The 9,370-nt window shown below is 40.8% G+C and overlaps 23 non-coding genes across 23 annotated transcripts; all 23 read right to left on the bottom strand.

Moving 5' to 3' along the window:
- Nucleotides 1-167: 167 nt before the first annotated feature.
- trnas-uga (transfer RNA serine (anticodon UGA)) lies at nucleotides 168-249 on the bottom strand. The gene has a single exon. It is a non-coding gene; the product is annotated as a tRNA-Ser (tRNA).
- Nucleotides 250-364: 115 nt separating this feature from the next.
- Nucleotides 365-436, bottom strand: trnag-ucc (transfer RNA glycine (anticodon UCC)). Its single transcript has one exon. It is a non-coding gene; the product is annotated as a tRNA-Gly (tRNA).
- Nucleotides 437-892: 456 nt separating this feature from the next.
- trnas-uga (transfer RNA serine (anticodon UGA)) lies at nucleotides 893-974 on the bottom strand. Its single transcript has one exon. It is a non-coding gene; the product is annotated as a tRNA-Ser (tRNA).
- A 118-nt stretch (nucleotides 975-1,092) lies between these two features.
- trnag-ucc (transfer RNA glycine (anticodon UCC)) lies at nucleotides 1,093-1,164 on the bottom strand. Its single transcript has one exon. It is a non-coding gene; the product is annotated as a tRNA-Gly (tRNA).
- Nucleotides 1,165-1,620: 456 nt separating this feature from the next.
- trnas-aga (transfer RNA serine (anticodon AGA)) lies at nucleotides 1,621-1,702 on the bottom strand. Its single transcript has one exon. It is a non-coding gene; the product is annotated as a tRNA-Ser (tRNA).
- A 644-nt stretch (nucleotides 1,703-2,346) lies between these two features.
- On the bottom strand, nucleotides 2,347-2,428 carry trnas-aga (transfer RNA serine (anticodon AGA)). Its single transcript has one exon. It is a non-coding gene; the product is annotated as a tRNA-Ser (tRNA).
- Nucleotides 2,429-2,543: 115 nt separating this feature from the next.
- Nucleotides 2,544-2,615, bottom strand: trnag-ucc (transfer RNA glycine (anticodon UCC)). Its single transcript has one exon. It is a non-coding gene; the product is annotated as a tRNA-Gly (tRNA).
- Nucleotides 2,616-3,432: 817 nt separating this feature from the next.
- Nucleotides 3,433-3,514, bottom strand: trnas-aga (transfer RNA serine (anticodon AGA)). Its single transcript has one exon. It is a non-coding gene; the product is annotated as a tRNA-Ser (tRNA).
- Nucleotides 3,515-3,630: 116 nt separating this feature from the next.
- On the bottom strand, nucleotides 3,631-3,702 carry trnag-ucc (transfer RNA glycine (anticodon UCC)). The gene has a single exon. It is a non-coding gene; the product is annotated as a tRNA-Gly (tRNA).
- Nucleotides 3,703-3,795: 93 nt separating this feature from the next.
- On the bottom strand, nucleotides 3,796-3,877 carry trnas-aga (transfer RNA serine (anticodon AGA)). The gene has a single exon. It is a non-coding gene; the product is annotated as a tRNA-Ser (tRNA).
- A 117-nt stretch (nucleotides 3,878-3,994) lies between these two features.
- trnag-ucc (transfer RNA glycine (anticodon UCC)) lies at nucleotides 3,995-4,066 on the bottom strand. Its single transcript has one exon. It is a non-coding gene; the product is annotated as a tRNA-Gly (tRNA).
- Nucleotides 4,067-4,522: 456 nt separating this feature from the next.
- Nucleotides 4,523-4,604, bottom strand: trnas-aga (transfer RNA serine (anticodon AGA)). The gene has a single exon. It is a non-coding gene; the product is annotated as a tRNA-Ser (tRNA).
- Nucleotides 4,605-4,720: 116 nt separating this feature from the next.
- trnag-ucc (transfer RNA glycine (anticodon UCC)) lies at nucleotides 4,721-4,792 on the bottom strand. The gene has a single exon. It is a non-coding gene; the product is annotated as a tRNA-Gly (tRNA).
- A 292-nt stretch (nucleotides 4,793-5,084) lies between these two features.
- Nucleotides 5,085-5,156, bottom strand: trnag-ucc (transfer RNA glycine (anticodon UCC)). The gene has a single exon. It is a non-coding gene; the product is annotated as a tRNA-Gly (tRNA).
- A 456-nt stretch (nucleotides 5,157-5,612) lies between these two features.
- Nucleotides 5,613-5,694, bottom strand: trnas-aga (transfer RNA serine (anticodon AGA)). The gene has a single exon. It is a non-coding gene; the product is annotated as a tRNA-Ser (tRNA).
- Nucleotides 5,695-6,174: 480 nt separating this feature from the next.
- On the bottom strand, nucleotides 6,175-6,246 carry trnag-ucc (transfer RNA glycine (anticodon UCC)). Its single transcript has one exon. It is a non-coding gene; the product is annotated as a tRNA-Gly (tRNA).
- A 93-nt stretch (nucleotides 6,247-6,339) lies between these two features.
- On the bottom strand, nucleotides 6,340-6,421 carry trnas-aga (transfer RNA serine (anticodon AGA)). Its single transcript has one exon. It is a non-coding gene; the product is annotated as a tRNA-Ser (tRNA).
- A 117-nt stretch (nucleotides 6,422-6,538) lies between these two features.
- On the bottom strand, nucleotides 6,539-6,610 carry trnag-ucc (transfer RNA glycine (anticodon UCC)). The gene has a single exon. It is a non-coding gene; the product is annotated as a tRNA-Gly (tRNA).
- Nucleotides 6,611-6,703: 93 nt separating this feature from the next.
- trnas-aga (transfer RNA serine (anticodon AGA)) lies at nucleotides 6,704-6,785 on the bottom strand. The gene has a single exon. It is a non-coding gene; the product is annotated as a tRNA-Ser (tRNA).
- A 116-nt stretch (nucleotides 6,786-6,901) lies between these two features.
- On the bottom strand, nucleotides 6,902-6,973 carry trnag-ucc (transfer RNA glycine (anticodon UCC)). Its single transcript has one exon. It is a non-coding gene; the product is annotated as a tRNA-Gly (tRNA).
- A 1,182-nt stretch (nucleotides 6,974-8,155) lies between these two features.
- Nucleotides 8,156-8,237, bottom strand: trnas-uga (transfer RNA serine (anticodon UGA)). The gene has a single exon. It is a non-coding gene; the product is annotated as a tRNA-Ser (tRNA).
- Nucleotides 8,238-8,352: 115 nt separating this feature from the next.
- On the bottom strand, nucleotides 8,353-8,424 carry trnag-ucc (transfer RNA glycine (anticodon UCC)). Its single transcript has one exon. It is a non-coding gene; the product is annotated as a tRNA-Gly (tRNA).
- An 818-nt stretch (nucleotides 8,425-9,242) lies between these two features.
- Nucleotides 9,243-9,324, bottom strand: trnas-uga (transfer RNA serine (anticodon UGA)). The gene has a single exon. It is a non-coding gene; the product is annotated as a tRNA-Ser (tRNA).
- Nucleotides 9,325-9,370: the final 46 nt, after the last annotated feature.

Here is a 9,370-nt window from a genome sequence, read left to right as displayed (position 1 = left end):
TCTGCAACACCCTGGAAACAAACCCGGGTCAACTGCTTGGAAGGCAGCTATGCTCACCACTATACCACCATTGCATGCATTTATCTCAGTAAAAATACTTTTCTCTTATTTGATGCAAAAATATTGCATTTACTGTAAAAGAGCAGGAAGTAATACTAGACGAGCTTCGTTGTTGGCAGGATTTGAACCTACGCGGGGAAACCCCAATGGATTTCAAGTCCATCGCCTTAACCACTCGGCCACAACAACACATGAAGAGATGTTATTCAACAGGGCTAATAATGGCCTGATATCGTAGGTTTGAGCACATGGAGGATAGGATGAAATGTTTTTTTCCAATTCTTGTTTAATAGAAAAACACTTCTGCAATGGCCGGGAATCGAACCCGGGTCAACTGCTTGGAAGGCAGCTATGCTCACCACTATACCACCATTGCATGCATCTGTCTGCAGTAAAAGTACTTTTCTCTTATTTGATGCAAATGATTGCATTTAATGTAAAAGAGCAGGAAGTAATACTAGACGAGCTTCGTTGTTGGCAGGATTTGAACCTACGCGGGAAAACCCCAATGGATTTCTACTCCATCGCCTTAACCACTCGGCCACAACAACACATGAAGAGATGTAATTCAACAGAGCTAATAATGGCCTGATATTGTAAGTTTGAGCACATTGAGGATAGTATGAAATGTTTTTTTCAATTCTTGTTTCATTAGAAAAACACTTCTGCAACGCCCTGGAAACGAACCCGGGTCAACTGCTTGGAAGGCAGCTATGCTCACCACTGTACCACCATTGCATGCATTCATCTCCAGTAAAAGTACTTTTTCTCTTATTTGATGCAAAATATTGCATTTACTGTAAAAGAGCAGGAAGTAATACTAGAAGAGCTTCGTTGTTGGCAGGATTTGAACCTACGCGGGGAAACCCCAATGGATTTCAAGTCCATCGCCTTAACCACTCGGCCACAACAACACATGAAGAGATGTAATTCAACAGGGCTAATAATGGCCTGAAATGTCGTAGGTTTGAGCACATTGAGCATAGGATGAAACGTTTTTTTTCCAATTCTTGTTTAATATAAAAAAACTTCTGCAATGGCCGGGAATCGAACCCGGGTCAACTGCTTGGAAGGCAGCTATGCTCACCACTATACCACCAATGCATGAATTTATCTGCAGTAAAAGTACTTTTCTCTTTTTTGATGCAAATGATTGCATTTAATGTAAAAGAGCAGGAAGTAATACTAGACGAGCTTCGTTGTTGGCAGGATTTGAACCTACGCAGGGAAACCCCAATGGATTTCTAGTCCATCGCCTTAACCACTCCGCCACAACAACACATGAAGAGATGTAATTCAACAGGGCTAATATTGGCCTGATATCGTAGGTTTGAGCACATTGAGTATAGGATGTAATGTTTTTTTTCCAATTCTTGTTTAATAGAAAAACACTTCTGCAACACCCTGGAAACAAACCCGGGTCAACTGCTTGGAAGGCAGCTATGCTCACCACTATACCACCATTGCATGCATTTATCTCAGTAAAAATACTTTTCTCTTATTTGATGCAAAAATATTGCATTTACTGTAAAAGAGCAGGAAGTAATACTAGACGAGCTTCGTTGTTGGCAGGATTTGAACCTACGCGGGGAAACCCCAATGGATTTCTAGTCCATCGCCTTAACCACTCGGCCACAACAACACATGAAAACAGTAATAAAACAGGACTAATAATGGCCTGATATCTTAGGTTTCAGCACATGGAGGATAGGATGAAATGTTTTTTTTTCCAATTCTTTTTTAATAGAAAAACACTTCTGCAATTGGCCGGGAATCAAACCCGGGTCAACTGCTTGGAAGGCAGCTATGCTCACCACTATACCACCATTGCATGCATTTGTCTGCAGTAAAAGTACTTTTCTCTTATTTGATGCAAATGATTGCATTTAATGTAAAAGAGCAGGAAGTAATACTAGACGAGCTTCGTTGTTGGCAGGATTTGAACCTACGCGGGGAAACCCCAATGGATTTCTAGTCCATCGCCTTAACCACTCGGCCACAACAATACATGAAGAGATGTAATTCAACAGGGCTTATAATGGCCTGATATCGTAGGTTTGAGCACATTGAGGATAGTATGAAATGTTTTTTTCAATTCTTGTTTCATTAGAAAAACACTTCTGCAACGCCCTGGAAACGAACCCGGGTCAACTGCTTGGAAGGCAGCTATGCTCACCACTGTAACACCATTGCATGCATTAATCTCCAGTAAAAGTACTTTTCTCTTATTTGATGCAAAATATTGCATTTACTGTAAAAGAGCAGGAAGTAATACTAGACGAGCTTCGTTGTTGGCAGGATTTGAACCTACGCGGGGAAACCCCAATGGATTTCTAGTCCATCGCCTTAACCACTCGGCCACAACAACACATGAAAACAGTAATAAAACAGGACTAATAATGGCCTGATATCTTAGGTTTGAGCACATTGAGCATAGGATGAAACGTTTTTTTTCCAATTCTTTTTTAATAGAAAAACACTTCTGCAATGGCCGGGAATCGAACCCGGGTCAACTGCTTGGAAGGCAGCTATGCTCACCACTATACCACCAATGCATGAATTTATCTGCAGTAAAAGTACTTTTCTCTTTTTTGATGCAAATGATTGCATTTAATGTAAAAGAGAAGGAAGTAATACTAGACGAGCTTCGTTGTTGGCAGGATTTGAACCTACGCGGGGAAACCCCAATGGATTTCTAGTCCATCGCCTTAACCACTCCGCCACAACAACACATGAAGAGATGTAATTCAACAGGGCTAATAATGGCCTGATATTGTAAGTTTGAGCACATTGAGGACAGTATGAAATGTTTTTTTTAATTCTTGTTTCATTAGAAAAACACTTCTGCAACGCCCTGGAAACGAACCCGGGTCAACTGCTTGGAAGGCAGCTATGCTCACCACTGTACCACCATTGCATGCATTCATCTCCAGTAAAAGTACTTTTTCTCTTATTTGATGCAAATGATTGCATTTAATGTAAAAGAGCAGGAAGTAATACTAGACGAGCTTCGTTGTTGGCAGGATTTGAACCTACGCGGGGAAACCCCAATGGATTTCTAGTCCATCGCCTTAACCACTCGGCCACAACAATACATGAAGAGATGTAATTCAACAGGGCTTATAATGGCCTGATATCGTAGGTTTGAGCACATTGAGGATAGTATGAAATGTTTTTTTCAATTCTTGTTTCATTAGAAAAACACTTCTGCAACGCCCTGGAAACGAACCCGGGTCAACTGCTTGGAAGGCAGCTATGCTCACCACTGTAACACCATTGCATGCATTAATCTCCAGTAAAAGTACTTTTCTCTTATTTGATGCAAAATATTGCATTTACTGTAAAAGAGCAGGAATAATACTAGACGAGCTTCGTTGTTGGCAGGATTTGAACCTACGCGGGGAAACCCCAATGGATTTCTAGTCCATCGCCTTAACCACTCGGCCACAACAACACATGAAAACAGTAATAAAACAGGACTAATAATGGCCTGATATCTTAGGTTTGAGCACTTGGAGGATAGGATGAAATGTTTTTTTTTCCAATTCTTTTTTAATAGAAAAACACTTCTGCAATGGCTGGGAATCGAACCCGGGTCAACTGCTTGGAAGGCAGCTATGCTCACCACTATACCACCATTGCATGCATTTGTCTGCAGTAAAAGTACTTTTCTCTTATTTGATGCAAATGATTGCATTTAATGTAAAAGAGCAGGAAGTAATACTAGACGAGCTTCGTTGTTGGCAGGATTTGAACCTACGCGGGGAAACCCCAATGGATTTCTAGTCCATCGCCTTAACCACTCGGCCACAACAACACATGTAGTGATGTACTTCAACAGGGCTAATAATGGCCTGATATTGTAGGTTTGAGCAGATTGAGGATAGGATGAAATGGTTTTTTTTCCAATTCTTGTTTAATAGAAAAACACTTCTGCAATGGCCGGGAATCGAACCCGGGTCAACTGCTTGGAAGGCAGCTATGCTCACCACTATACCACCAATGCATGAATTTATCTGCAGTAAAAGTACTTTTCTCTTTTTTGATGCAAATGATTGCATTTAATGTAAAAGAGCAGGAAGTAATACTAGACGAGCTTCGTTGTTGGCAGGATTTGAACCTACGCGGGGAAACCCCAATGGATTTCTAGTCCATCGCCTTAACCACTCCGCCACAACAACACATGAAGAGATGTAATTCAACAGGGCTAATATTGGCCTGATATCGTAGGTTTGAGCACATTGAGTATAGGATGTAATGTTTTTTTTCCAATTCTTGTTTAATAGAAAAACACTTCTGCAACACCCTGGAAACAAACCCGGGTCAACTGCTTGGAAGGCAGCTATGCTCACCACTATACCACCATTGCATGCATTTATCTCAGTAAAAATACTTTTCTCTTATTTGATGCAAAAATATTGCATTTACTGTAAAAGAGCAGGAAGTAATACTAGACGAGCTTCGTTGTTGGCAGGATTTGAACCTACGCGGGGAAACCCCAATGGATTTCTAGTCCATCGCCTTAACCACTCGGCCACAACAACACATGAAAACAGTAATAAAACAGGACTAATAATGGCCTGATATCTTAGGTTTCAGCACATGGAGGATAGGATGAAATGTTTTTTTTTCCAATTCTTTTTTAATAGAAAAACACTTCTGCAATGGCCGGGAATCGAACCCGGGTCAACTGCTTGGAAGGCAGCTATGCTCACCACTATACCACCATTGCATGCATTTGTCTGCAGTAAAAGTACTTTTCTCTTATTTGATGCAAATGATTGCATTTAATGTAAAAGAGCAGGAAGTAATACTAGACGAGCTTCGTTGTTGGCAGGATTTGAACCTACGCGGGGAAACCCCAATGGATTTCTAGTCCATCGCCTTAACCACTCGGCCACAACAATACATGAAGAGATGTAATTCAACAGGGCTTATAATGGCCTGATATCGTAGGTTTGAGCACTTGGAGGATAGGATGAAATGTTTTTTTTTCCAATTCTTTTTTAATAGAAAAACACTTCTGCAATGGCCGGGAATCGAACCCGGGTCAACTGCTTGGAAGGCAGCTATGCTCACCACTATACCACCAATGCATGAATTTATCTGCAGTAAAAGTACTTTTCTCTTTTTTGATGCAAATGATTGCATTCAATGTAAAAGAGCAGGAAGTAATACTAGACGAGCTTCGTTGTTGGCAGGATTTGAACCTACGCGGGGAAACCCCAATGGATTTCTAGTCCATCGCCTTAACCACTCCGCCACAACAACACATGAAGAGATGTAATTCAACAGGGCTAATATTGGCCTGATATCGTAGGTTTGAGCACATTGAGTATAGGATGTAATGTTTTTTTTCCAATTCTTGTTTAATAGAAAAACACTTCTGCAACACCCTGGAAACAAACCCGGGTCAACTGCTTGGAAGGCAGCTATGCTCACCACTATACCACCATTGCATGCATTTATCTCAGTAAAAATACTTTTCTCTTATTTGATGCAAAAATATTGCATTTACTGTAAAAGAGCAGGAAGTAATACTAGACGAGCTTCGTTGTTGGCAGGATTTGAACCTACGCGGGGAAACCCCAATGGATTTCTAGTCCATCGCCTTAACCACTCGGCCACAACAACACATGAAAACAGTAATAAAACAGGACTAATAATGGCCTGATATCTTAGGTTTCAGCACATGGAGGATAGGATGAAATGTTTTTTTTTCCAATTCTTTTTTAATAGAAAAACACTTCTGCAATGGCCGCGAATCGAACCCGGGTCAACTGCTTGGAAGGCAGCTATGCTCACCACTATACCACCATTGCATGCATTTGTCTGCAGTAAAAGTACTTTTCTCTTATTTGATGCAAATGATTGCATTTAATGTAAAAGAGCAGGAAGTAATACTAGACGAGCTTCGTTGTTGGCAGGATTTGAACCTACGCGGGGAAACCCCAATGGATTTCTAGTCCATCGCCTTAACCACTCGGCCACAACAATACATGAAGAGATGTAATTCAACAGGGCTTATAATGGCCTGATATCGTAGGTTTGAGCACTTGGAGGATAGTATGAAATGTTTTTTTTTCCAATTCTTTTTTAATAGAAAAACACTTCTGCAATGGCCGGGAATCGAACCCGGGTCAACTGCTTGGAAGGCAGCTATGCTCACCACTATACCACCATTGCATGCATTTTTCTGCAGTAAAAGTACTTTTCTCTTATTTGATGCAAATGATTGCATTTAATGTAAAAGAGCAGGAAGTAATACTAGACGAGCTTCGTTGTTGGCAGGATTTGAACCTACGCGGGGAAACCCCAATGGATTTCTAGTCCATCGCCTTAACCACTCGGCCACAACAACACATGTAGTGATGTACTTCAACAGGGCTAATAATGGCCTGATATTGTAGGTTTGAGCAGATTGAGGATAGGATGAAATGGTTTTTTTTCCAATTCTTGTTTAATAGAAAAACACTTCTGCAATGGCCGGGAATCGAACCCGGGTCAACTGCTTGGAAGGCAGCTATGCTCACCACTATACCACCATTGCATGAATTTATCTGCAGTAAAAATACTTTTCTCTTATTTGATGCAAAATATTGCATTTACTGTAAAAGAGCAGGAAGTAATACTAGACGAGCTTCGTTGTTGGCAGGATTTGAACCTACGCGGGGAAACCCCAATGGATTTCTAGTCCATTGCCTTAACCACTCGGCCACAACAACACATGTAGTGATGTACTTCAACAGGGCTAATAATGGCCTGATATTGTAGGTTTGAGCAGATTGAGGATAGGATGAAATGTTTTTTTTCCAATTCTTGTTTAATAGAAAAACACTTCTGCAATGGCCGGGAATCGAACCCAGGTCAACTGCTTGGAAGGCAGCTATGCTCACCACTATACCACCATTGCATGAATTTATCTGCAGTAAAAATACTTTTCTCTTATTTGATGCAAAATATTGCATTTACTGTAAAAGAGCAGGAAGTAATACTAGACGAGCTTCGTTGTTGGCAGGATTTGAACCTATGCGGGGGAACCCCAATGGAATTCTAGTCCATCACCTTAAACACTCCGCCACAACAACACATGAAGAGATGTAATTCAACAGGGCTTATAATGGCCTGATATCGTAGGTTGGAGCACATTGAGTATAGGATGTAATGTTTTTTTTTTTCAATTCTTGTTTAATAGAAAAACACTTCTGCAACACCCTGGAAACAAACCCGGGTCAACTGCTTGGAAGGGAGCTATGCTCACCACTATACCACCATTGCATGCATTTATCTCAGTAAAAATACTTTTCTCTTATTTGATGCAAAAATATTACATTTACTGTAAAAGAGCAGGAAGTAATACTAGACTAGCTTCGTTGTTGGCAGGATTTGAACCTATGCGGGGAAACCCCAATGGATTTCTAGTCCATCGCCTTAACCACTCGGCCACAACAACACATGAAAACAGTAATAAAACAGGACTAATAATGGCCTGATATCTTAGGTTTGAGCACATGGAGGATAGGATTAAATGTTTTTTTTCGAATTCTTTTTTAATAGAAAAACACTTCTGCAATGGCCGGGAATCGAACACGGGTCAACTGCTTGGAAGGCAGCTATGCTCACCACTATACCACCATTGCATGCATTTGTCTGCAGTAAAAGTACATTTCTCTTATTTGATGCAAATGATTGCATTTATTGTAAAAGAGCAGGAAGTAATACTAGACGAGCTTTGTTGTTGGCAGGATTTGAACCTATGTGGGGAAACCCCAATGGATTTCTAGTCCATCGCCTTAACCGCTCGGCCACAACAACACATGAAGAGCTGTAATTCAACAGGGCTTATAATGACCTGATATCGTAGGTTTGAGCACATTGAGGATAGTATGAAATGTTTTTTTCAATTCTTGTTTCATTAGAAAAACACTTCTGCAACGCCCTGGAAACGAACCCGGGTCAACTGCTTGGAAGGCAGCTATGCTCACCACTGTACCACCATTGCATGCATTAATCTCCAGTAAAAGTACTTTTCTCTTATTTGATGCAAAATATTGCATTTACTGTAAAAGAGCAGGAAGTAATACTAGAAGAGCTTCGTTGTTGGCAGGATTTGAACCTACGCGGGGAAACCCCAATGGATTTCAAGTCCATCGCCTTAACCACTCGGCCACAACAACATATGAAGAGATGTAATTCAACAGGGCTAATAATGGCCTGATATCGTAGGTTTGAGCACATGGAGGATAGGATGAAATGTTTTTTTCCAATTCTTGTTTAATAGAAAAACACTTCTGCAATGGCCGGGAATCGAAACCGGGTCAACTGCTTGGAAGGCAGCTATGCTCACCACTATACCACCATTGCATGCATTTGTCTGCAGTAAAAGTACTTTTCTCTTATTTGATGCAAATGATTGCATTTAATGTAAAAGAGCAGGAAGTAATACTAGACGAGCTTCGTTGTTGGCAGGATTTGAACCTACGCGGGAAAACCCCAATGGATTTCTACTCCATCGCCTTAACCACTCGGCCACAACAACACATGAAGAGATGTAATTCAACAGAGCTAATAATGGCCTGATATTGTAAGTTTGAGCACATTGAGGATAGTATGAAATGTTTTTTTCAATTCTTGTTTCATTAGAAAAACACTTCTGCAACGCCCTGGAAACGAACCCGGGTCAACTGCTTGGAAGGCAGCTATGCTCACCACTGTACCACCATTGCATGCATTCATCTCCAGTAAAAGTACCTTTTCTCTTATTTGATGCAAAATATTGCATTTACTGTAAAAGAGCAGGAAGTAATACTAGAAGAGCTTCGTTGTTGGCAGGATTTGAACCTATGTGGGGAAACCCCAATGGATTTCTAGTCCATCGCCTTAACCGCTCGGCCACAACAACACATGAAGAGCTGTAATTCAACAGGGCTTATAATGACCTGATATCGTAGGTTTGAGCACATTGAGGATAGTATGAAATGTTTTTTTCAATTCTTGTTTCATTAGAAAAACACTTCTGCAACGCCCTGGAAACGAACCCGGGTCAACTGCTTGGAAGGCAGCTATGCTCACCACTGTACCACCATTGCATGCATTAATCTCCAGTAAAAGTACTTTTCTCTTATTTGATGCAAAATATTGCATTTACTGTAAAAGAGCAGGAAGTAATACTAGAAGAGCTTCGTTGTTGGCAGGATTTGAACCTACGCGGGGAAACCCCAATGGATTTCAAGTCCATCGCCTTAACCACTCGGCCACAACAACATATGAAGAGATGTAATTCAACAGGGCTAATAATGGCCTGATATCG

Source organism: Callionymus lyra, chromosome 17 (genome assembly GCF_982586985.1).
Source record: "Callionymus lyra chromosome 17, fCalLyr1.hap1.1, whole genome shotgun sequence".
NCBI lineage: Eukaryota > Metazoa > Chordata > Actinopteri > Syngnathiformes > Callionymidae > Callionymus > Callionymus lyra.
The sequence above is the reverse complement of the archived record's forward strand: the minus strand, read 5'-3'. Positions and strand labels throughout refer to the sequence as shown.